Source organism: Balaenoptera borealis, assembly GCF_965194805.1.
Source record: "Balaenoptera borealis genome assembly, chromosome: 8".
Classification (NCBI taxonomy): Eukaryota; Metazoa; Chordata; class Mammalia; order Artiodactyla; family Balaenopteridae; genus Balaenoptera; species Balaenoptera borealis.
In genome coordinates this window covers 112,137,956-112,164,757 of record NC_138865.1, presented here as the reverse complement: position 1 = coordinate 112,164,757, position 26,802 = coordinate 112,137,956, and the positions used below count along the sequence as shown (strand labels likewise).

The following is a 26,802-nucleotide window of genomic DNA, read 5'->3' as shown; positions in this document are numbered from 1 at the left end:
ACCGGCCCGCAAACGCTTCGGCGGCAAACCCGATTTATTTATTTATTTGCCCTGCCTTCCACCTTTCACATCTCCTCATTTCCGAATAAAGGGCAGGCTCTCGGAGATCCGTGTCTCCTCCCCTCTCTGCGCCATAAACGCGCAATTCTCTGAAAGATCTAGGACCGAACAGTGTCTAACAAGTAACAGATTTCAAATTGAATGCAAACACCCGGGACAGTTAGGAGGCACTAAAAATTAATTGCTTTAGCAAGAAGTTTCTCAATCAGGACAGTGACCTGGCAGGTGTGAAGAAAGTAACCTGAAAATAGGTCACTTGGGCGCTCAGTTGTTGAATGAATGAGGAGCTACGCAAGGGGAGAAATCTTGGGGTGGATCTGCGCCTTTATAAATTTATTAACTCGTCAAACATTTATTGCCAGTTGAGTAGATCTGGTATTTTTTTTTTTTTTTACTAGTTAAGGGAAAAGTCTGTTTCGAAGAGAGCCTGGTTAACGTCACTTAATGTTGCTGACCAAATAGTGATATGTTTTCAAAGCTCTTGTCCTTTTCTGAGATGTCTGTGATGTGTGGTATCTAGGTGGCTGGCAGTCCCTTGGGATGTCTTTGGAGACTAATTTCTGAATGTGAACATGTTTGAGATCAATAAAATCCCGTGTCACAAAGGAGGAGGCTGGAATCCAGTTAGGGTAGAAGGAGACAGTATCATAGGAACAAAGGGTTTCTATAGTGCTTTTGACTTGTAACGTTTTAAGAGGCGATTTGGTTGGTGTTAGTGTGTTAAAGTTGTAAATCGTGATGTAAAATTTATCATGCTGATTTTTTTACCCAAGTCCCAGATCTATATTATGGCCCATATTAGTGTGTGTATTTTCATAATGCCTTTCTGTGTGTCTGTACTTCTTGTATCCATCCACCTGTGCGACACGTAGCTGGATTGTGCTACAGACAGTACTTTCAATTCTACTTGAGAATATTGTTGTAAGGGAAGCCTAGGAACTGCATTTGCTATTAATTATTCATTAGTACATTTTAAAGAACTCAGTGGTAATTTTAGGTCTTAATCAAATTTCCCTTTCACAACCTCATTTCCTCATTCGGTCTGGACCATTTAAAAGAATGTTATCAAGCAATACATTTAGGCTAAGGTGGCATCAGTCCAATTTAGTGCTACAAATATTTCCTTTTTGTTGAAAACAGAATGGGATTTTGGCAGTTTGATGGGCTTTAAAGAAAATATGTGAAACATTAGACTGTTGTGGGAAGTTTTATTTTCTAGTGTAAAAATGAGCATTGTCTACTGTTTAACAATCTGTGTTCATTATCTCTTATAACTTAACTTGCTCACAGAAGAATTACCAAAAAAGAAAAAAAGAAGTTTATCTTTGGAATGGTGGGACTTTTTTTTTTTTTCTCATTCACTTACTAATTAATATTTTTCTCCAAAAGTAAATGAAACTGCTTAGATTCCAAGCAGAGAAAATGAATTCTCCTGGCTTTTTATCCTAGCGACTGATTTCTATTTTATATGAACTATTTGCAATAGATAGCTATCTAGATAGGTCTTTTGGTTTGTGTCATGAAGAAATAAACTGGAGGTGGAATTTTAGAAGTGTCTTCCTGCCAGAAATGCCATTGATGCTGAATTTACAGTCCTTTAAATGGTTTTAATGGTTTTTATTATTCTATTGCAATAGAGTTGCTAGCCTTTTGATGCACCATCACCCTTCCAGGAATTCCCTGTGCTGACTGCGCTAGATATTTTCAGTTGTTGCTTTTAGATTTTGATGACAAACATGAACTCACTTAGTCATAATTTTAAAGGAAGATGAATGATTTGAGGAAATATATGCTGAATATTGCACTTGTTCATCTTATTTTAAGAGAATAAGGGAGTAGACTTTTAAATATTTCAAGCAAAGGAAGATAATAAGCCACTCTAAGTAATTAAAGGCATGTTTTATATAATTACACTTTAGAGGAATTGGGGAGTTCACTATATAACATCATGCCCTTTTTCTGCTAAGACCATAGCATCCGAATGTTTATCCCTGAAAATACATTAGCAGATGTTTTCCATGACAATCTAACTTTTCAGTTCTGTGACTTTAAAGATCAAGTTAGTTCTGAGTCACCTCAGAATTTTCTACTTCCATTAAAAAAAAACATACTATAGTACTGTTGTTCTTTAGTAAAACAGCAAACAGGTGTTTTTTTAGTAGGTTCTGTGACCTCCAAAGAACAGTGAAAGGCAACAATGAACAGATTCATTGGTGATTTTGAGCAGCTGAGGTGTGAGATGACCACATTTCCAATCTCATATTTACCATCCATTATCTTCTTTCTGAGCATTTGTTTCATGTAATCAGAATATGAACATGACATGTTCCTAATCCATAAATCATTCTGAATTCTATAGCAAAAGTGTATGTGTGTGTGTGTGTGTGTGTGTACTGCATGAATTAGCATGTGAAAGGGAGTTAGCGAGGGGGAGGAGGGAGATGAGCTAATGAAAAAACTGCTGGTAAATTTCCTAAAATATGCCCAAATCATGTATTCTGTATTTTATTCATAATTTCTTGGTTTCTCAAATTTTTCCACTTTTTCCTGGGGTTGTGGAGCAAAGGTTTAAATATCTAGGTTTAGGTTAGTGGAGATTGGAGTGTAGAAATGCCAACTGCAAGTATGATATTGGTAAAGGAAGTTTCCATACCACTTCTAGTGCCTGTTGTGCAAGATGGCTTTAAATTGCTAATGATGCTTGTGTGTTCTGGGGCCTGGGGCTGTATTTGTGAGTTTCATCCTGTATTAAGACACCATCACTTTGTTTTTATAACTAGGTGGGTATTTATTGGTTTGTGTTGAATAAATTGGCCCATTAATGAATTGTATTCAGATGGTAGCTTTTGGCTTCAGAATTTCAAAAGCCAGGATAGCTCCTTCCACATTAGGAGACTTTATTTTCAGCAAGCTCATGTAGGTCTTCGGGGCCTTGTCATAATTTTTGGTTCTTGTATACTTTTGTGTTGTAGCCAAGTTAAATGACATTTTCCATTTAAGTATTTTTTCCATTTATATAATTAGGTTGAAAGTTAAATTTGGGAAGATGCCACTTATGAGTAAATTTTACGTTGTTGGTCAAATCTACTCTATTAAAGTAGGACAATAAAAATGCCTTATTTTGTGTGAACCAGTCATCTTATATGTGAAAAAGGTTCACAGTCAGAAAAATCAAAAGTTATGAATCAACAGATAAATCTTGCATTTCAGCAAAGAATAAAAGAGTCTTTGAAACAATTTTAAATAGAAGGTAGCTATTGAATATGTCCACACAGGTAGTGATCTAATATACCCAACTCTTTGTAATACTTCGAAAGTATTTCTGAGACCAACAAGTTGTGAAAGAAAACGTTTTCTTTCAAACTTTTGTATTCTTAAGGTCAACTTTTTCCTGGTTCAGGTAGTTTCTTAAGGGTTTACGGATGCCTTTGATCGATAACTAGGGTTCAGAAATACCAGCATTATTTAAAGTCAGCAAGAAGTACTGAGCAGGTAATTCTTTTTCGGTTGTTGCGTCCCTATTAGAGCCGAAGATTCAGATTCGTCTGAACTTATTCTTATATTAAAAAACAAAAAAAAAAACTCTGGATTAACTTTGATATACAGTATTCCAAGAATCAGGCCCAGTCTTCTATTTTTTGCTTGTTTTCCACCATGGCTTGTCTTTATGAAAAAGATAAGACTGTTAGACCTCAGATAATGGAAAATTAGAAGAAAACCATTGTGAGGTGGCTAACCTGCCTTTTCAGTGTGGTTTAGAAATAACTATAAGTAGAAAACTTTACTTGAAAGATTAAAACATTTCCTACTTTATTTCATTCTTCCCTTACTACCTGCTGTTAAACAGTAGCCTGCAGAGAACAGCTTTTCAAGAAACAGATTTTTTTTTGTTTACGATTATTTAAATAAGACTTTACTATGTAACCTGGTAATTCTAATTAACAGTGATTTAGTTGGGGAGCGAACCAGGATTTCCTCATCTGGCTGCCGGGGACCTGAATTGCTTTTTTCCCCACCCCCAGCGGCACCAAATCTTTTGATCCCTAAGCTATAGTGGTTGTCATTTGAGAAAGCAAACTGAGAGAAAATAAGTTGCGAAAATAGTCTACTTTGAGGCTTCATTTGCATCTTGAAAGTTGTTCTTAGGAAAAAAATTGTAGGGATAATTGAATCTTTAAAATTTATCTTGAAGGGCGCAAACTCTCATGTCTAAATAGAAAATTCCTGAATTTCCTTAAAAATACATTTTTTGCTTTAAAAATTGGGGGGATGTTTTAGTACTGACAATCACTATTTCAAAAGAGAAATTATCCTTATTATAAGTCCACAGGAGGCACGCAAGTGTTTTGAATTTCTTTAGGAATGTGTGTTTGGGGAAAACAAAAGTTAGCCTTTATGCAATGGAAAAATTTTCATTCAAAGTAGTTGTGGTTTCTCCATTAACATTATATTAATAAGTTCAAATAGAGAATCACAAATTCTTATGTCATATACTTAATAAACTGTACAGTTTGTTACATTAAGAGTTAATTTTAAAAAGTATCTTCAAATGATGAAGTCTTTGGATCTTAATTGCAAACCGTACACCTTTCAGTTTGTTTACATGGGAGAAGCTATTCAAGCATAAACCACAGATGGCAGTAGCAGCATATTTTTCTATTTTCTGGACGGACTCTGGCCTTTAGGTTGGTGTCAATTCTACGGGTACTGTTGATAAGTCAGCTGCCAAGTATAATGTTTCCAAAACCAATTCCCTAGGCAGCAACATGTAATGTATTCTGGAAACAAATCCGGGCAATTGATTTGAAGATACACTCTGTGGGTGGTTTGAACCAGAGTAGTGATTTTGCTCTCATCGCAGAGTGAGAAATCATAAAGAGAAATTGGTAATAATGATAGAGGGAATTGTTTGAGTAATAAACTATAGCACATTGGAATGGCAGTGGTGATATTAGCAAAGGATATATCAAACATAGATACTTGCTTGAACAACTATTTGCATTGGAAACAATTTGTAGTTTTTTAGAAAATATACTCAAGAATTACAATTTTGAGAGAGAGAAATGCACAACTAAATTCTTCATGTGGAAGAGGTAGATAGGCTTCTCAACTCTATTTCCAACTCCTTATATTTCATAGTATCAGGGAATTTTTTATCTGCCTATAAAAGCATTTCAGAGGTCTGTGAATGCTTGCTCTTCCATCCCATCATTGCAGTGTCAAAATTTCTGTGTTCTTAATTTTTCCCTTTAAAACCATTGTTTGAAAAAGGACATAATTAATTAAACAGATTTTTTAAAATGCCTATAATACTTCCTTTGAGTCCAGAGGTATAATTTCATAGTTTAAGACTCAGGAAACATTCCAGTAACAAATCTGTGCCAAAATGAAGGACATACTGATTCAGTGACTTGGGGGGTGGGGAGGGACTACATTAACTTGTATTAGTTTTCATTTGAAAAATTAATTCATGCATTCATTTCAATCTTGAAGCTGTACTGCCTTAGAAGGATTGAAAATTCAGTCTTGATTTTTTTTTTTTGTTACTTTCTTATGCTCTACTGTATGATACAGTGTTCTTTTTATCACAGTTAACTCCAATTTATGCAATTTAGTTTTCCTCTCACAAAAGAAAAAAAGAGGACATGTGAAGCCTTATACATTTTTTATCTTGCTTCCTCATCTCTTGCCTTTTAAAATTTGTAAATGATTAATGAAATAGTATGCAGTTGGATTGTATCTTTTTATCATTCATTTGTTACTAGATCATTTCTGACTTAATATCTTCCTACTTACTGAGTCCTTAAATTTGTTAATTTACTGTATTGTGTAAACCAGTGATTTTCAAAGTGTGGTCCATGAACCTCTTTGGGGTGGGGTCCCTGAAACCCTTCTGGAGGTTCTTGAGGTCAGAATTATTTTTCTAATAATGCTGGCATTATTTGCCTTTTTTTTTTTTTTTTTTTTTTAACCGTGTTGAAATTTGCATTGATACTGCAGAAACAATGGTGGGTAAAAATTGTTGGCACCTCAGCAGAAATCAAGGCACCATACTGTACTAGTAATTGTATTCTTTAACTCCACGTACTTGTATTTAAAAAAAAAGCTATTTTCACTGACGAATGTCCTGGATGAAGCAGTAAAAATGATTAATTTTATTAAATCTCTACCCTTGAGTACACATGTTTTTGATATTCTATGTGAGGAAATGGCAAGTACACACAACGCATTTCTGCTGCATACCGAAATAGAATAGTTTTTTTTTAAGGAAAAGTGCTTGTGCAGTTATGTTGTGAGCTGAACTGGCTGCTTTTTTCATGGAACACAATTTTTACTTGAAAGAACAATTGACAAACCATATTCAGACTTGGGTATTTGGCAGATCATGTTTTGGAAAATGAACAGTGAGCCTGTTAGGCCAGGGAAAACTGACAGTGTTTGTTGATGGTGAATAAAATTTGAACTTTCAAGTGACAATTAGAATTTTGGAAAACTTGCACCTACCACTTTGAGCTTGACAGCTTCCCAATACTTAAAGCCTTTTCTGATGAGCCCAGTGGTGATATTATTGATAAATGTGATTTTTTTGATATTACATAAGGAAATGTGTCAACATTTTGAAGATCATATTTCAGTGAAGGAGAATGTTCCATATTATCCTTTGTATGATGTTACAAAATTCTGAATGGGGAAAAGATGTGTTCAAAACGCCAGATAGACCAATGGATTTTAACGTAACAGAGTACACAAAGTTCATTGATATGGTTTTAGATTTCACATTGAACTAACCTCTTTAAGAAACCACCACTTACTGAGTTTTGGTGTATTATCAAAGGAAAATACCCACAATTATTTTAATTAGGAAATACTTCTTTTCCAATTATAAATCTACGTGAGGCCAGATTTTCCGCATATACTTCAACCAAAACAGTATATCACAGCATACTGAATGCAGAAGCATATAGGAGAATCTAGCTGCCAGAATTAAACTAGATATTAAAGAGATCAGCAAAAATATAAAACAGTGCCACTCTTCTCATCAATCTTGTTGTTTTGTTGGAAATTATAGTTATTTTTCATAAAAGTAGGTTATTTATATTAACATGTAATGTGTTGTTACTTTTAAATGAATTAACAGATATTTTAAAAAATTTCATACTGTGGTAAACAGCAATAGATATAACCCATGTAAACATTAGCTCTTGGGGTCCTCAATAATTTTTAAGTGTGTAAAAGGGCTCCTAAGACCGCTCAGACCAAAGTAATGGGAGAACCTCTTTTTTCTAAACAGACCGACTTAATGTATAAGAAAATGGTGACTTTACTAAATACTGTTATTAGAACTTAGTTATTTTGGGTTTTTTTCTTTCTTTTTAAAAACTCTGTAAAGGGGCTGTGGAGAAAAAAAATGAAAATAAGTTCATATCATTTTAAGTTTTCTTTACTTGAGACTAAATGAAGTTCACGTCACTGAGTTCTCTGATAATGCTTTTGTTACCTGCTACATGAAACCTGTTGCTTAACTTAATTATTTGTGTTAGAAATTTTCCAATAGAACCTGTTTCCTCACCAAGGGTGGATTTATAATTGGAAATAAATCTGACAACACAAAAATACTTTATTACTTGATAAGAATCATTGCTATAAAAATTAAATATTTATGAGATAAAAATCCTATCTTGCTTTTTAAAACTTCCATCAAGAATAGTTGTGATAAACCATAATGGAAAAGAATATTAAAAAAAAGAATGTATATATGGATGTATAACTGAATCACTTAGCTGTACCGCAGAAATTAACACAACATTGTAAATCAACTATACTTCAATTAAAAAAAATAAGTAAAAGAACCCAAAATTATGAACATAAAAGAAAAGAATAGTTTGCTTGTTTGCTTTCAGTAGACATGTTTGGCTTCTAAAGTTGTGATTTTGGCAAAGTCAATTTGTAGATTGGTTTTCCTTTAACCTGGTTTGCACTGAGAGAGGTGGTAATAAAGTCTGTATAGGAGAAGTATCTCCTCTTCTGGTGTTAAGAATACCCTTCCCTAGTGTGAGTAACATTTTAGTGTAAGTCAATTACTGTGTTGTTAAAGGGTTAGGGATTTACTCCTTAGGGTAGTTGCTAGGTAGAATTCATTCTGTAGTGAGCTTGCTGGCAGAAGAAATGTCACAGAACAATGTGAGTAACAGTAAGGAGTAACTGGATCAGAACTTAAGATGAAGATTGGTGGATGATGAACGATCAGTGTGATATTTGGGCTACCTTCCTGAGAGCTCTCTAGTTATCTTGATGTTCTTGGAGTTTCACGTAATGTACCTTTCAAAGCATTTTTGTGTTCTCTGGGCGGGGTGGGGGGGCAGCTTAGTAATGAGAAGATGCCTTTCCTTTTTCATTTTAATGCTTGGATATTATTTCAAGTGTCAGATGAGTTAAATAGTGCTAATTACTAAGCTTAATAACTGAGGCAGATTTGTTTTTTTTCTTCCATATTTTTGCTGTACTCTCGAAATCTAACCTGTTAGGAGGCTTCTCTCTAGCCTTACAGCCCTTCCTCCAAAATGCCTTTTTAGCAGGATAATAAACCACCTGGGGGAAACCCCCCACTGATATCTATTCAGAGGGCTTTGTTTTTTGGAAGCCGCAGTAGTAGTCTCAGCAAAGGAGGAAGGATTTTGGTTAGATAGTGTGAGAGGGAAAGAGCAGGGACTCTGGAGTGTGGCAGAACAAAGACCACAACTATGTGACTTTGTCACTTGACTTCTCTGAACTTTAGTGTTCTCATTGAATAATAATAGCAGCTAACATTTGTATAGTTGTTATTATATAATATTCTAAGCACCTTACATATATTAACTCACTTTATTCTCATAACCCTATGAGGTAGGTGTTCTATTATCATCTCCATTTAACAGATGTGAAAACTGAAGCCCACAGAGGTTAAGCCCTAGATTTTACAGTTAGTAACACCATTAATCATTTGTTTCCTAGGTTTAATCTCTCCTTCCACTCCCCTTCTCCCCACATCCTATAATGTTTCTGAAATTGAGGGTAGGGTTATTAGGATTCCTGACAAAGTCTGTAGAGTGCCAAGCATGGTGTCTGCCTCAAATCAGACACTTGTGAATCCAGGCCATTTATAGTTGTTGAGGAGGCCCAGAACTCAACTCCCGATAGATTAGAGATTCACAGAGATCCACCCTTAGAGTTGCAAGGGACTTTTTTCTTTCTCTCATGTTAGCTTTAATAAGCCGACCAGAAAACAACTGAGCAGAAAATAATTTTGCAGAATCAGAGATAATCCTTGGGTGCTAAGGAAAGAAGGGGTTTTGAGTCATTCAAGGCAGGGATACCATATCTTGTATCTGTAGCGTCAGCACTAAAAACACAAGGAATTGGTGTTTCATGAATGTTGAATGAATGGACGAATGAAAGAACGGTCAGGTCAGGAATCTTGAGTCTTTTGCTTTAATCAGAGCCCTTTGAGTCTGAGTTCTTTGCTGGTAGTCAGAGAAAGTCTGCAAAATATAAGGGAAGGGAATGTGCTTTTCAGTCACTTGAGAAAATTGGGGCCAGTATGTAAGTCAAGCCGTGTGTTGAAGCTAAATCCAAGGTTTGACAGGCCCTCCTGGAACCAGAATATAGCTACATTTCTGTTTGGAAATGCAGCTCTCATTATACCTAAAGTGACCAGATACACCAGATTAAGATGTGATGGCCAATAAACCCCTGGCTGTTTGCTTGACCATGTTGGGGAATGTGGTTTAGGAAAAAGATGGCCTTTGTCCCCTATACCTTTTTTATTTCTGCCACACAAAAGCTGGCTAAGGGCTTCCCTGGTGGCGCAGTGGTTAAGAATCCACCTGCCAATGCAGGGGACACAGGTTCGAGCCCTGGTCCGGGAAGATCCCACATGCCGCGGAGCAACTAAGCCCGTGCGCCACAACTACTGAGCCTGCGCTCTAGAGCCCGCGAGCCACGACTGCTGAAGCCCGTGTGCCACAACTACTGAAGCCAGCATGCCTAGAGCCTGTGCTCTGCAACAAGAGAAGCCACCACAATGAGAAGCCTGCGCCCCGCAACAAAGAGTAGCCCCCGCTCACTGCAACTAGAGAAAGCCTGCGTGCAGCAGCGAAGACCCAATGCAGCCAAAATTTAATGAATAAATAAATAAATTTATTTAAAAAAAAACGGGCTATATGAAAAAGAGGAGGACCAATCTAAGGTTGATATGACCCTTTGAAAATGGAAATATAAGAACCAGTAGTCTAAAGCTTGTAAAATATAGATAGTGATTTCCTAGCAAGGAGATGGTGAGACTGATGTGGCAGTGGGGGTTAATAGATTATGGTAGCAATGTAGTTTGAGCAGGAAAGGACTTGCGAGAGGAGGCCAACCACATTATTTGAGGAGGTATGAGGCTCAGGAAATAGTTGATGCGCTTAGGTTTTGCCTGGGTTCTCATTCTAGCTCTCTTATAAAGGCATGTCTCTGTGAGTCCACGTATAAAATGAAGGAGCTAAATTAGATAATCCCTGAAGGAATTTTCCAGCTTTATGATGAAATGAATTGGGTAAAACAGGAAGTTGCAATTTAGGAAAGCCCTGCCTAAAGCAAATAACTATGGTACTCACAGCCCAGATTCATTGGGATGATTTTGATTTCAGATACTGTTCAATAATCCCTCAAAGAATATTTACATTCCTTAATGCTTACCATACATTGTTTCCCCGTTTAAATTTTAGAATACCTGGCTGCTTTAAAGTCTGTAGGATCACATAATTTACATGTAAATTCTGTTCTCGGGGTCTGCCGCATAGAAATGTTTGCAGTTAAAGTTATGACATTATGATAATTTGTAACGTAAACTCGAAATTCAATGTAGAGTTTTCATTTGTTTTTTTCTTTTTAACATGATCACTTTTCTTCTCATTTATAGCCCCGCCCCCTCAGTGCCACACTTTTCTTTTGTAAGTACATTTTCATTCATTGAGTCAAACCCATAGTTCATTTCAGAGTTTTCTCTCATTCCTTGTAAAGGAATTTTTATCTGCAAAAATCATTCATTATTGAGAAGAGTCCTATCTTCTTAAGATCGGATGCTCTGAGTTTGAGAACTTGGATTCATTAAGGAAAATTGCAAAACCTCCTTAAATGCTGTTGGTCTGGAAAAAGGGAACCCAGCAGGAAAGGGGCGGCAATGTATGGGGGAGGGGTAGAGGGGGGTTAGCAAGGGAGCTGCAGTTGAAATATTCATCAATCATTTTACTGGCACCAGGAAACCAATCAGCCTTTTAGGGGAGAGAACTTAATCAATCACCTAATGTGGGAAATTACAATTGCTTTCCCACAAAAAAATATTCCCTTACTTGCTGACAGATTAAATCTGAAAGATAGTTGGGCTGGCTGGAATTCAGAGCTAACTGCTGGCGAGCAGTTACTGAAAGTACTACTGTGATGAAAAAATGCATTTAACATTTGAAGATAAAATGTACTATCTGCCATGAGCCTTTTAAAAATATTTCAAAGTAAGTTTGCTTTTCATATAGTGTGCCCATTAATAAAATAACAATTACTGAGCATCTGTGGGTAATATGAAGTGTGTGAAATACTGTAAATTTATTCTCCAAAGCTAGTTTCAAGAGCATAGATAGGGCTCCTGGCTGAAGGATACCCAGTGTTTCCAGTGCCGTGTTTGGAAAGCAAGTTTAGAGCGTTGTCTAAGGGACGCTTCCTGGGGAACACAGTTGGAAGTGCTTGCATACAAGCAGGAGGGATTTAGCTGTATCTTGTATTTAGATTTTAAATGGTGTGATCTCTGAGTTCTGTGCTTGAATTGCCTGTGGCCCTTAGGTTCCTTAGGTGTGAGCTGTTTAGGAATCTAATGATTTTAAAATTAGAAATGTATAATCACTGTAGAAAATATGGAAACTGAAGGGAAAATTACCTATAATCTTGTCTCCAAGCAACTTTTATTAGCATTTTCTTATGTTTTCTTCTAGACTTTCTTCAAATCCTAGTTTTTTTGCGTATTGTTGTGATCATACAGTATATACCATTATGTTTTATGCTTTTTGTTTAATTTTAAGCCTTTTTCTCATGTTATAAACTTTACTGATTCAACATTAACTTATTTAAAACTTTTAATAGCTATATGACAGCCCACTGTTTTTCACTGTTGGACATTAAGATAGTTTTTGGTTTCTCACTGGTACAACAATACTGCTCAGACTATCTTGTGCTTTCTTTTATTTTGGCTTATTTTTGGGGGGATAAATGTTTAGAAGTATGTATCTACCTCGGTGTACCATCGCCAACAACCAGTTTAATTTACACTAAGATATCTTGTATACTAACGTCTAGGACTTATTACTATTTTTTTAATAAATGCCTCATGCTTGAGATAGAATTGAGACACTGGTAGGCTGTTTCCTCTGTTCTCATGTTATGGAGGGATATGTGAAGTCATTTCCAATGCCTTTTGTCCTCTGAAATCTTTTAGATTTCTGGCACCAGGCCCCCCATGCACATTGCCTTCCACCCCCCGCCCCAGTATCTCCAGCCTGGTCAGAGCAGTGCTTAAGGACCCTTCTGAGGCTGCCTTCTTTCTCTTATAGATCATGGGTGAATGGGTCACAAAGACACTCTGGAGCCTTCTCTGGTTGCCTCTAAAAATTTCAGGAGGATGGATTGGGGGGTGGGGGGTGTGTGTCTCTCTGTCTTCAAATACAACTATATCAACTTCCTCAAAGTCTTGAATATGTCCTAAAACTTAAAACTGAATTTGATTGGAAATTAAGTACATGGAGAGAGAAGTTAAACTTACATTCCTTTAGATATCTGCATAATCTGCATGGCTTCCTCAGTGGCTGAAACACTGACTCTTCACAGGGTTTGATAGTGAAAAACCTAAATAAATTTTATGCTAATTTGAAGGGCATTCATAATTTTTAACAGGGCTGGTTTCAGAATGGAAACAAATATTTTCAGAGTCTGGCTATCTACAAATTTTGAATTAAATCATAAATCATACTTGCTGAAATTAAGATTTAAGAGTCTTCTAGTAATTTTAAAAGTTGAGGTTGATTGAGAGTAAGCACAAATGTTTGAAGATCATTTGCTCTGCTTCTTTGTGTTCACCACTGGTGGTAAGAGAGTTTGCAATTTGCCAAGACACAGTTTTTATAAGGCTCTTTAATAAGAAAGTGAATAAGCCAGCTGCTCTTTCCCTGGACTATACCAATTGCAGACCTCCTCAAATCCTGGTTAGTAATTAAAAGCCTTGAGATGACCTTGAATCTAACTGAACCACAAAAGCTGTCTTGAGTTAAATTTATAGTCCTTGTTGTTTTCACAGGAGGTTAGGAAGAATCATATTCTGTTTGCTAAAACATTAAGGGTAGCCTTGGGTGTACGTTGAAGATAGAAATAATTAATAAGAGGCACTTTTAAAGTGCAGAAGAGAAGCCTGGAATGGACAAAAAAAAATTAGCTGTGTCATTTCTTCGTTGAGCATTTGAAATATGTATTTGAAGAGGTTTAAGGTAGGGTGATGTTTTTCAAAGTGTCAGTTTGCTTAAAAGATCTCTCTTTTCCCCATCTTAACATAAAGAGATTTTTGAACCCAGTGTTCAAAATCAGAATAAATGTTTAATGCTTTTTAAAAGTAACAGTTTAATTCATTCTTAAAATATTTTACAGGAGTGGGAACTTTGTTAGTAAAAGTTCCTGATTATACTGAGGCAAAAATGCTTTATATTTGGGCTGTATCATGAGATCTATGAGTAGAGAATTTTTCTGCTTACCAAAAAGAGCAAAATATATTTTCAGTTGTTTAGAGAGCCTTGAACTACTATCTTATTGATAGGAGGAAAGTGGAAAATGTTGCTACAAGAAAAGTCAAGTTTTATGTGTCAGTAGGTGAGATAAGACATTTCTCCTAGCATCATAAATGTGATAAATCCCTGAAGACCCCAGTAGTAAGGCAAACAGTTTGAGCAAGCACTAATGTCTTATATAGATTGTGTAGACTTTAGGATTATTTTAGTTTTTACATTTACTTAATGAGGCTAGCCTACACTTTGACCAAAATAATTGATCATAAAATTATATACCTGTGTGTGTGTGTGTGTGTGTATGTGTATGTACACACACATCAGGGATTGTCAGTGTGGGATCCCTAAAGATGGTAGTACGGGTTCTCAAGCAATTTCAGTTGTGCAAAATTTGATCTGAAATCATATGAGTAATAAGGTTGTCCAGCCTAAATAAAGTAATAATGTCTCTACAATCTTGACTTTTGCCTTGAAAGTATTCTAGTTTAGTCTGGCAGCAGCAGTGCCACTCAACCTCTGAACAGCAGATACAAATTTTTGCAGAAGAGGGTAGAATAAATAGTTATTGTAGTATGGTAGACAAACTGCATTGGTATGGGTGGCAATTTAAAATTATTTCAGAGAACTATTATTATGATGTAGTGATTAATTAGGTGTGTTAGGGCATGAGCTCTAGTTGGACCTGGGTTTAAAGCCTGTCTCTCCTACTTTCTTGATTTTTTTGGAGGGCAGTGGTGCTGAAAGGATGTAGAATCACCACACAAGTTACTGGAGAATGAATTGATGTAGTGTGTGAAGAACCTGGAGTGTAGCTGTGTTACTGTACGAAGGTTATTTAACATTTCTCAATTTCCTTATCTGTAAGTAATGTTAATATACCTACTTCATGGGTAAGCAAGCCAGTTCACCGAAATCCAAGTCATTGAAACTAGTTTGCCGTATATCCACTTTACCCAATATTCAATTCAACAAAAATCAATTTGCTGAATCTAATTTGTAGAACTTACAGAATTTGTTGTCAGTTTCCTTCTTCTAAATTGCTACCCTGTCATTTTTCACCCTTTTCTTTTCTCCCTTTTCCTGTACCCCATCTCTTCCCCCATTACCTGCAGCCCAGAGCAGACTGTATTTTTCCACCAGCAGAGGTCCCCTCTCTGCCCTGGCTCTTTCCAGCTGCAGGAGCAGCAGAGAGCTGGGATAGAGACGAACTGAACATTCTTGAAAATGCTGCTGTGCTAACTGTTGATCTTAATTTGGCAGAAATCTTTTTTTAAAAAATAAATTTATTTAATTTATTTTTGGCTGCACTGGGTTTTCGTTGCTGTGCACGGGCTTTCTCTAGTTGCGGTGAGTGGGGGCTACTCTTCCTTGTGGTGCACGTGCTTCTCATTGTGGTGACTTCTCCTGTTTGCAGAGCACGGGCTCTAGGCGCGCGGGCGTCAGTAGTCGTGGCATGAGGGCTCAGTAGTTGTGGCTTGCGGGCTCTAGAGCGCAGGCTCAGTAGTTGTGGTGCACAGGCTTAACTGCTCTGCGGCATGTGGGATCTTCCCGGACCAGGGCTTGAACCCGTGTCCCCTGCATTGGCAGGCACATTCTTAACCACTGCACTACCAGGGAAGTCCCCATGAATTGATTTTCCTGTCTATTATATTGTACTTTGTCTGTGCTAGGTTATATCTTTGAACATTTACTGTGGATTCTTGATAAATCATCTTGTGAAACCTATTCCTAGTAGTTTTCTAATCCTAGAGGCCAGACTGGTGTAGTGTATGGCAGGCCAAACTTGGTATAATTGATACTTCAATAAAATTTTTCTAATACTTGGCATAAGCTAAACTATATGATTCACTGTTCTTTGACACTTTGAACCCAGGGTTTCAACCCAGAGCTTATCCCAGGGTAAGATTTGTCAGCATGCCCTGGTATGAAGTAATGGAGACTTTAGAACAAGGGTTTGAAATTTTATTATCTAGCTCATATGCTCTATTTAGAATTTTACCACTTTAAATTCTAAATCATAAACAAAAACCTAATGTCTCTCTTGATTAGAGCATGAAGTATTTGTGTTCTTCCTGTTGAAAGGAAAAAAATTTGTCCCAAACCAATTTCTTAGCTGAATTGTGATTTAGCAACTCTATTCATGTGCAAAATTAGTATAATTAGTACTTAGTTTGTGATCATTATCTTTCTCTAAAAATCTTGTAGTTAAGCATTTGTCTTCTTTCTTAAATTGAAATTTATTGTGTTCTTACCATGTACTAATTATGTGTAGCAGTCTTATAAGGAGAGTTACATTATTACTGTCATTTTGCAGATGAGAAAACTGAGAGCAGTTATGTGACTTGGCCTGGTAAATGGGAGAGATGGGATTCAAATATAGGCTGTTTGACTCTAGGCCTCACTCTTGGAATCTCAGCACCATATTCTGATAGAGGAGGATCCTAAGGGTCATTTGAACCTTAAGGAGTCTAGTATTTAGAAGACATTGCTTTAATGGCAGATGCAAAAATTAAAACCACACTTCAGAGTTAATGCCGCCTCCATTTTTAGGCATGGGGACAGGTGTGCCCCTTGAAAATTGCTTGTTTAAATTCTTAACTTTTTTTTTTAACTGGCCATTTAAAAATTTATTTTATTTTATTTTATTTTTATTTACTTATTTATTTTTGGTTGCATTGGGTCTTCATTGCTGCGTGTGGACTTTCTCTAGTTGCGTCGAGCGGGGTCTACTCTTTGTTGCGGTGCACGTGCTTCTCATTGCGGTGGCTTCTCTTGTTGCGGAGCGCGGGCTCTAGGCACGCAGACTCAGTAGTTGTAGCTCACGGGCTCTAGAGTGCAGGCTCAGTAGTTGTGGCGCACGGGCTTAGTTGCTCCACGGCACGCGGGATCTTCCCGGACCAGGGCTCGAACCCGGGTCCCCTGCATTGGCAGGTGGATTCTTAACCCCTGCGCCACCAGGGAAGTCCCTGACCATTTTTTTTTTAAAGATACCTTTTTGTGTTTCCAAGGAAAAGAATGAAGTCGAAACCAATTAGTGGTGTTGGAGAAGGATGCTGTTGTGGGATTTAGGACATGTCCTTGCAAACAGGGAGGCAGTGCTGGCCCTGGGCATGTGACACAGAAGTAGGTCTCTGTGTGGAATGGGAGGGAATTGTAATACTTAATGGCTTTTAGGAAATAAAGCAAAATAACATTAGGCTACTTAATACTATGTGGAACAAGTTAAAAAACGAATATCGTGAACTGAAAACACGAAGACTGTAATATGGTAGTGACTGTAAGCAACCAGTATGTCTACACAACTTCAATTTCCAGGTCAGCTTGTATTTCAGTCTGCCTTGTTGACCTTATGAGTACACTCTTCTCATCTTGACATCATTAGTTAATATTCTAAAAATATCGTCACTTTGACTTATTCAGGAATGTGAAGCATATGCAGAAACAGGATTGCTAAAGTCAGATGAGAAGTGCTGTTTACCAAGTAATGGTTCCCCACTCTGGAAGCCTGACATTTTTGGTATTTCACTTAGTTTTGAGATACATATTGGGAAGTAAGAATGCTACATTGGGCTTCCCTGGTGGCGCAGTGGTTGAGAGTCTGCCTGCCAATGCAGGGGATACGGGTTTGAGCCCTGGTCCGGGAAGATCCCACATGCCGCGGAGCAAATGGGCCCGCGAGCCACAATTACTGAGCCTGTGCGTCTGGAGCCTGTGCTCTGCAACAAGAGAGGCCGCGATGGTGAGAGGCCCGTGCACCGCGATGAAGAGTGGCCCCCACTTGCCGCAACTGGAGAGAGCCCTTGCACGGAAACTAAGACCCAACACAGCCATAAATAAATAAATAAATAAAAAAAAAAAAAAAAAAAAAAGAATGCTACATTATGTTTGTGCTAATGCTAATGCATGATAATGTTAGAAGATGAACTTTACCCCTAAGCTGACAGACCTTATAACAGGTATCAAAAATTAAAAGGATGCATGTATTATACAAGTAGAGTATGATTTTAGTTGGGCAGGGTAGACTAGTATCTGTAGCTCTTAAACATGCCCCAGTCATTTATTTCATTGGTCTGGTGATCTGAGATCTGAATGGTTGACCCAGAGGTCAGTTTTCACATGAATGCTGTAGCTTCATCAAGAAGCCAACATCTCAATAATAGCACTGAGTGATGACTTAATAAAAGGTCCTATTCTCTGTGTGTGCACAGAGTGGAACAGTTTCTCTAGAGCTGCTGCAAAGTGGTTTATGTTTTTTAATCAAGAAGTCTGGGCTTCCCTGATGGCGCAGTGGTTGGGAGTCCACCTGCCAATGCAGGGGACACGGGTTCGGGCCCTGGTCCGGGAGGATCCCACGTGCCGCAGAGCGGCTGGGCCCGTGCGCCGCAGCTGCTGAGCCTGCGCTCTGGAGCCTGCGAGCCATGGCTGCTGAGCCCGCGTGCCGCAACTGCTGAGGCCCGCGCGCCCGGGGCCCATGCTGCGCAACGGGAGAGGCCACCGCAATGAGAAGTCCGCGTGCCACGGTGAAGAGTGGCCCCTGCTCGCTGCGGCTGGAGGGGGCTTGTGCGCAGCAACGAAGACCCAGAGCAGCCAAAAATAAATAAATAAAATAAATTAAAAAAAAAAAAAAGAAGTCTGTTTCACAAGTATACTTATATTTGTGGCTTGGAGGGTGAAGATCAGAATGACTTTCCCAACTATGATAATAATGGCTAACTCCATTTTCTCATCTTACAAGATGGCAGTGGAAAAGCTGAGAAGCCAGATACTAAAGAGAAAAAATGTGAAGCGAAGAAGGCTGATGTGTAGAGAACAAATGTATGGATACCAAGGGGGAAAGGGGTGGGGTGGGAGGAATTGGGAGACTGGGATTGACACATATACATTATTGATACTATGTATAAATTAGACAACTGATGGGAACATACTGTATAGCTCAGGGAACTCTACCTAATGCACTGTAGTAACCTAAATGGGAGGGAAGTCCAAAAGGGAGGGGATATCTATGTGTGTATGGCTGTTTCATTTTGTTGTACAGTGTTGTACACAACATTGTAAAGCAACCATACTCCGATAAAAATTAAAAGGAAAAAAAAAAAAGGCTGATGCTGGTGGCAAGGTTAAAAAGGTTAAGAAGGGGAAGCCCCACTGCAGCTGAAACCCTGTCTTGGTCAGAGGAATTGGCCAGTATTCCTGACTGGTTATGTATTCCAGAAAGGCCTTGTACAAGATGAAGTATTCAGTAGCTAAATCCAAGGTTGAAAAGAAAAAGAAGGTGATGGTCCTTGCTACTGTCACAAAACCAGTTGGTGGTGACAAGAATGGTGGTACCCGAGTGGTTAACTTCGCAAAGTGCCTAGGTATTATCCTACTGAAAATGTGCCTGGAAAGCTGTTAAGTCATGGCAAAAAACCCTTCAGTAAGCATGTGAGAAAACTGCGTGCTGACATCACTCCTGGGACCATTCTGATCTGCTTCACTGGGCGCCACGGAGGCAAGAGGGTCATCTTTCTGAAGCAGCTGAGCAGTGGCTTGCTACTTGTGGCTGGGCCTCTGTCCCTCAATCGAGTTCTCCGCAGAACACCAGAAATTTGTCATTGCCACCTCCATCAAAATTGATATCAGTGGTGTGAAAAATCCTAGAACATCTTACTGATGTTTACTTCAAGAAGAAGAAGCTGTGTAAGCCCAGGCACCAGGAAGGTGAGATCTTCGACCCACAGAGAGAAATATGAGATTACAGAGCAGCGCAAGATTGATCAGAAAGCTGTGGACTCACAAATTCAATGAAGAAACAAAGCTGTTCCTCAGCTCCAGGGCTACCTCCACTCTGTGTTTGCTCTTACAAATGGAATTTATCCTCACAAAATAGTGTTCTAAACTTCTTACAAAGAACCTAATTGAATAACTGGTCCATCTAAAAATAATAATAATAATAATGGCTAACCTTTACTAAACCATGTACTCTCTTGAGTGCTTTAAATTTTTTTTATTTCATTTAATCCTCTCCACAGCCCTGTGACATGTATGTACTATTATTGTTGCCATTTTTAGATTGGGAAAATGCCAAAGCCTTTAGGACCATGATTATCATTTAAAGCAGAGAGATATTACAGATGTTACTCCCTTTACACAATTTCTTCCTTCTGTAAAATGGGGGCTAGACTGGGATGGAAGAGATTAGGGATGATTTATAAGGTTTCTTCTAGTTAAAAAAAAAAAAAATCTAAGAATCTTGGCAACCTCTTAAGGGTTCCTCAAGTGTTAACGTTATGTCCTCTGTATCCCCTAGTATACACAACTGCCAACTTTTGAAAAATTCATAGACTTTAGAGCTGAAAAAATACTAAGAAAATTGGCCAGACTTTCTCCTTTTACTGAAGAGAAAATGGAGCACAGAGGGAGTAGATCCCTCAGCATTACACAAATGGCTTATTAGTACCACAGTAAGGCTAGTGTTCAGGTGTCTTGCCTCCCTAGTGTATCACTTTATTGATGTCTCAGCATTAGGAAATTGCTTTAACATCAGAGTTGGTATAGACGTTTTAATCTCTGTATAAAGAGTTAAGAGTTTGGAAATAGGAATTGATGTTTTACCCTTTTCAAACTTCATGATGAGTCAAGGAAAAGAAGGTTCTAAAAAGTAGCTTTTCAAATGTTGGACTTGCTTATTTCTATGATTTTTTTTTTTTTTTGGCGGTGCCATGTGGCCCGTGGGATCTCAGTTCCCCGACCAGGGATCAGACCCGGGCCCTTGGCAGTGAAAGCTCGGAGTCTTAACCACTGGACTGCCAGGGAATTCCCTATTTCTATGATTTAAGGCCTTCCATGCCATGCTAAACATGTTGAAAATGGGGAGCCAGCCAACAGGCACATGAGAAGATGCTCAACATCGCTAATCATCAGGGAAATGCAAATCAAAACTACAATGAAGCATCATCTCACACCTGTCAGGATGGCTGTCATCAAAAAGAACACAAATAACAAATGTTGGTAAAGATGTGGAGAAAAGGGAATCCTTGTACACTATTGGTGGGAGTGTAAACTGGTGTAGCCACTGTGGAAAACAGTATGGAGGTTTCTCAAAAAACTAAAAATAGAACTACCATATATGACCCAGCAGTTTGACTCCTGGCTATATATCCAAAAAAACCAGAAACACTAATTCGAAAATATACATACACCCCAATGTTCACGGCAGCATTATTTACAATTGCCAAGATATGGAAGCGACCTAAGTGTCTGTCAACAGATGAATGGATAAAGATGATGTGGTAATATACATACAGTGGAATACTACTCAGCCGTTAGAAAGAATGAAATTTTGCTGTTTGCAGCAACATGGATGGACTTGGAGGTTATTATGCTAATTGAAATAAGTCAGACAGAGGAAGACAAATACAAAGTGTTGTATGATATCACTTATATGTGGAATGTAAAAAAATAGAACAGACTAGTGAATATAACAAAGAAGCAGACTCACAGATATAGAGAACAAACTAGTGGTTACCAGTGGGGAGAGGGATTGTAAGAATCTAGGGGTAGCCAGCTTTATTCATCTTTGTATCCCTTTTAACTTAGCATAGTGCCCTATATTGAAAATGCTAGGTAAATATTTATTGAGTTTAATTTTAGAACGTAGGAAAGTGTAGCATATAAGAAGCAGCAGGAGTTTTTCACCCTTAATCCTGTTTGTGGAGTGTCTTTTGCATTTATGTGGTGCTATAAACATATGTTGGTTTTTGCTCTTCTATCTTGACTCCAGTTCGAATAGTTTAAAAAAATTTCTTTTGGGGTTATTTCATAGATATGATTAACTAGCAACTAGCTTTGCTTCATATTTGAAAGATTCTGGGGTGGAAGTTTAAAGATGTTGTATCTTTTTGTTGCCACACAATGGATTTCTGAAGCTGAGACATGAGAGATGGTGCTGAGCTTTAGCATTAATGGTTAACTAGTATGTCAGAAAGATTAGTGCCCAGAATTATGTTTCTAATAAGAAGTAATTTAAAAGTCACTTAGAGAATGTCTGGGAGGTTTTTTTTTTTTTCCTTCAGTTGAACTGGTCAATTTTAGAGTTAAGGCGAATCATTTTGTTCTTAGGCTTTTTCTTTTTTATTGAAGTAAAGTTGATTTACAATGTTGTGTTAATTACTGCTGTACAGCAAAGTGATTCAGTTATACATATATATACATTCTTTTTAAAAATATTTTTCATTGTTCTTAGGATTTTTAAAATGTGCATGTTTCTGTTTATAAAAACAATATATTTTCAATCAGAAAAATAGAATGGAGAAAAAAAAAATCATCCTCAACAGATGGTTCTGAAATGACCTCGAAAGCTCTGTGACCACGGTCAAACAAACTCCTTTGTCTGTAAGACTCTTCTTCAGTTAGTCTTTGAAATGACAATGAGCAAAAAAGTCTTCACTCTTCCTACTTCTGCTGGGAGTAACATTTTTCTAAAAGAACCTAGTTCTTGTTTAATTACAGTATTGCATTTATTCATTCATGTAAAGTTTTATACTTCGGTTTGATCTGGTTAGTGAAGTTACTCTGGCTGCTTCTGATTATCTTGGATTATTCAAGAGGAGGTTTATAATGGACTCATCTAAGGTGTGGTGTTTTTTTCTTGGACTCTGAAGCCCTGCTTTTGTGGGAATGTCAGGGTTTGTTTTTTGAAGTAACGTCAAGTTCCCAGCTAGCTGTTGAAAAGCATGTACCTTGCAAAGGTGGGGTTTTATTAGCCCAACTACTCTGAATAGAAGTTCTCTTGTTTTGACTTTTGTGGCTCTTTCCATGTAACAGAATACAATAATCTGTTTAAACCTATAAGATGGAGAAAGGAAGAATTCGTGTAAAGCATCAAGCCAATGCCAGGCCTATAATAAAGATTCAATAAATGGCAACTGAGAGATTATTTTATACATTTTATTGTATGTGTGCATTTTGAAATTTCTTTAACCTCCAAGCTGAATGGAGAATTATCAACAATCTCTTTTGTTACTACAGAGATCCAGGAATTGTAAATGAAGAATGTCAGAGGCTCATCAGTACATGCAGTTTTCTGAGAAATGCCTGTACTATATTTCCATAGAAACACTAATGACCTCTGACTCATCAAACCGAATTGCCTTCCTAAACTGTTTTCACCTTCTGATTCTCTAGCCACAGCCTTGAAGCTTTGTACTGCTTTTATTTTTTAAAATATCTTAAAATTGAAATGTCATAATCTTGAGCTGGCTTTTCTGCCTTCAGTATGGTTTCAAGGCTGCAGTTACAAAGCTAGAAGGCTGAAAAACTGAATGAAAGGTGATGTAGGTTGATCAGATGGAACTTATTAAGGTTTCCATAGAAATGTAGACACTTCTTGTAAGCACCATTTAAGCTGAGCAAATATGTGGGCACAATAGGTTATATAATTGAGAATTCTTGGCTTCTCCTCCCCCCACTCTTTTTTTCTGCCCCTAAGATTTCATGTTAAAAAAATGACATTAGGGAAAGGGCTTTGTTTTTGTTGCAGTTTTTAAAATGTGACCTTGACATTTGTAGGTGGAGAAAGGGAAATATGACTTGAAGTTCTGCCAGCCAGCTTTTGCTGTGCAGACTTGTGGTGCTGTCTCTGTATTCAAAAGCATTTTCTGTTATTCCTGAAGTATAGTTTATCAGGTTGCCTGTGAGAAACAAAAGCTAATGGCCCAAGTGGCATCCCACTCACTGGATAGAAAGGAAAGAGGCAGATGTGAATTTAATGCTCAGCCAATCTAAAGAAAAGTGTTTCTGTACTTGCTTGGGTCTGGGGCTAAATTGCAGGCTGCAAACTGGACTGTAAGGCAGGCCATGGTTTGGCTAGCTAATGTTTGTTACCAAAAAAAAAAGGAAAAAAGCTACGTTCCTTTTCAGCCGCTACCTAAGCCATTCTTTGTACCAAAAGCAGTATAGGAGATGGAGTTGGGAGGGGCCCTGAAAAATGGGAAGAGTTCCTAGAATTTCAGGATCTGTGGATGGTTTGCCATGTATATCTTGGCTACCCTCTCAGAGCGCTTTCCTCCCAACCTTTTAACCCTTATGCTTTTAGTTACCTGGTTGAAATTTTAGAACCACTGTATTGAAGTTAGTCAGAGTTGGGCTGGTATTGACACACTTCCTAGGTGTATCCATGTATTTCCTTTCCTCAGTGACTATTGCCTATAGAATAAAAGCCAAAAACTCCCCATGTATGGCAGTTAAAACCCTTTATGATATGGCCCTGGCTGGGGTTCCAGTCAAATCACATTACCAGGTAACATTGTTCACTTTCTCGGTTCATGCCTTTTACATGTGGCTTCCTCTGCATGTTTCTCAAATAGCCCTGTTTGTCTGGTGAATGCTTATCCCTTGCACATGCCCCTGGCCCCATGGTTGCTGCTCTGTTCTCACTAATATTGATAGCGGCTCTTAAGCGCTTTCCACTGCCCTAAGTGTATCATTTCATTAAATCCTCACAGCAATCTACAGATGAGGAAATTGGCTCAGATAGGTGAAGTCACTTCCTAAGTTAACACAGTAGTAAGTGATGGTGCCAGTACTCAAACCTATTATGATAGCAAAAGATATGCTCTTACTACTCTGCAGTGCTTCCCAGTTTCACCTTGTCCATCTGTCCCAATCTGTCCATCATTCACTCCCTACCATTAATTTTTTTAATGTTATTGTCTATTTCACTAGCTTTTTTTTTTTGGCCGCACCACACGGCATGTGGGATCTTAGTTCCCCAACCAGGTATTGAACCTGTGCTCCCTGCAGTGGAAGCGTGGAGTCCTAACCACTGGACCACCAGGGAAGTTCCTTTGCTATCTTTATTTCATTTGGCTTTAATCTTTTCTTATTGTAGTATAATATATATAACATAAAATTTACCATTTTAAGTGTACAGTTCAGTGGCATTAAGTACATTCATATTGTTGTGCTCTATAGTTAATTTTTATTCTGTACCCCTCTGGACTATTCATTCTCTGACAGTAGGGTCATTCTTACTGATATTTGTATCTTCCAGGCCTAGGAGCTGCTACAGTGTGGGCAGGTACTTAATAACATTTGAGGGAGTAAGTGACTATATTTGCTAGGCTGATGGAATTACTTTCTGATAACAACTGATAAACTTATGAATTGGTCAGTAAATAACACTAGCGTAAGCATTTCCATATTTCATTTACTTTAAAGCTGCAACAGAGTCCAAAAGGTGGCATAATACATTTAGAAGAGGGAAGACTTTTTTTCTAGTCTTATGTTTTCCATTATAATAGCCACTGGCCTTACGTGGCTACTTTAATTAATCAAAATTAAATTAAGTTAAAAATTCAGTTGCTCAGTCACACTAGTCACATTCCAAGTGCTTAATAGCCACATGTGGCTAGTGGCTATCATTTTGGATAATGAAGAGAGAGAACATTTCCATCATTTTAGGAATTTCAATTGGACATTGTTGGTCTAGACTTCAAAGGCAGAGAATACTGAAACTGTTATTTTCTCTTAGAACTTGATATTTTGGCAAGAACTTAATTGTGGTAGCATGTGGTTTAGTACCATTGCTTTTTGGAGAAAGAAGTAGTTCCTCAACATTTACTGAGCAACCTTTCCTGGGATCCTGGGACGTGCCTCAGCCTTGAGGCGGGGGATAGTTAGGGCTGAGACCAGATCTGACTGAAAGAAGGACACCGAGTTTCATTGGGAACCTAATCATGATCAGGGGCACAAAGCAGATGGGAAACTGACACAGATGACCTGAGCTGTTGGTCCAGAAAGTACCAGTGAATGACTCTTGTGTATCAGTACAAATCCTGGGTAAAGATTTTTAGCATTTTTCTTAGGGAGTATGGAAAACAAAATTCTCTAAAACCTGAATTCACGGTCAGTAGCCCTGGTGGTGATTTGGTGTGGGAAGCAGAGGGAATTGGGATCACAGAGTAGGGAACCTAATAAGGCAGAATAGTTTCAAAATCCTTCTAGATCCCTAACTTCCTTCTGGAAGCTCTGCTTCACTTCATATCTCACATTTTAAAGTACATGAAACTTGAATTGCAGTTGACTAGGTAAAATAATGTTATATCTCATATTGAATTAAAACATTTAAACTAATGTTAATATGTGATTTCTGTTTTGGGGAAAGATGAGATGTTTGATTAAAATTATAGAATTTTGCCTTTTAAGGGCCTTACCTTAATTTTGCCTTGTGGGCTTCAAAGTAGATTGGCAGAATCCTGACCAGGATCCAAGTCTCTGTTGCACCATGCTGCCTTCCTACAGTCAAATTGAATGAAATTAAAACATTCCTAGAGTAATGTTTAACTTGCTTTTGTAAAAAACACATTATAGATTACAATTAGCTAGTGTTTTAGGCTTGAATTTGTTAAGTGGCATTACCCATAAGCTTTTGTTCACATTTGGAAAAAAATTGTATACTCAAAGTTTATTTAAGATCCTATTGTGGTAAATGTATAAGTTTATAGCCAAAAATAGTAAATAAAGAAAAAAAATCAATATTTTCAAAATCTATTACTGTAGCCAATCACAGATTAAGGAGTCACTGATCTTTTTGTTTTTGCCAAATTCTTTCCTATTGGAGAAAAGCTTGTCAACTGGATCTTCCTTTGTATTAAAGAAAATTCCTAGACTGAGAGCCATTTATTGATCTCTTGCCATAAAGTAGATTATTTATGTATATTCACCAAATCTCACAACAGTTGAACCAGATGGTTATTTTTATCCCCATGTCAGGAAGTAGCTATAGGGTAGTTAATTAAACAAAAATAGTGGCAGATACGGGATTTGAATCCAACTCTAACTCAGACCCATGTCCTTTTCACTGTGCATCTGTCTTCTAAGTTAAACCGTGGTAACAGAATATATATAAGCTTTGCACTAAATTTCA

At 37.7% G+C, this 26,802-nt stretch overlaps 1 protein-coding gene and 1 pseudogene across 5 annotated transcripts in view; both read left to right on the top strand.

The window, feature by feature from the left end:
* Nucleotides 1-26,802, top strand: part of NR6A1 (nuclear receptor subfamily 6 group A member 1) — a 217,182-nt gene that overhangs the window by 6,927 nt on the left and 183,453 nt on the right. The gene's annotated exons all lie outside the window — the stretch shown is intronic.
* LOC309633791 (large ribosomal subunit protein eL6 pseudogene) lies at nt 17,815-26,169 on the top strand (annotated as a pseudogene). Its single transcript has 2 exons — nt 17,815-17,851; nt 18,980-26,169. The product of its transcript is annotated as a large ribosomal subunit protein eL6 pseudogene (transcript).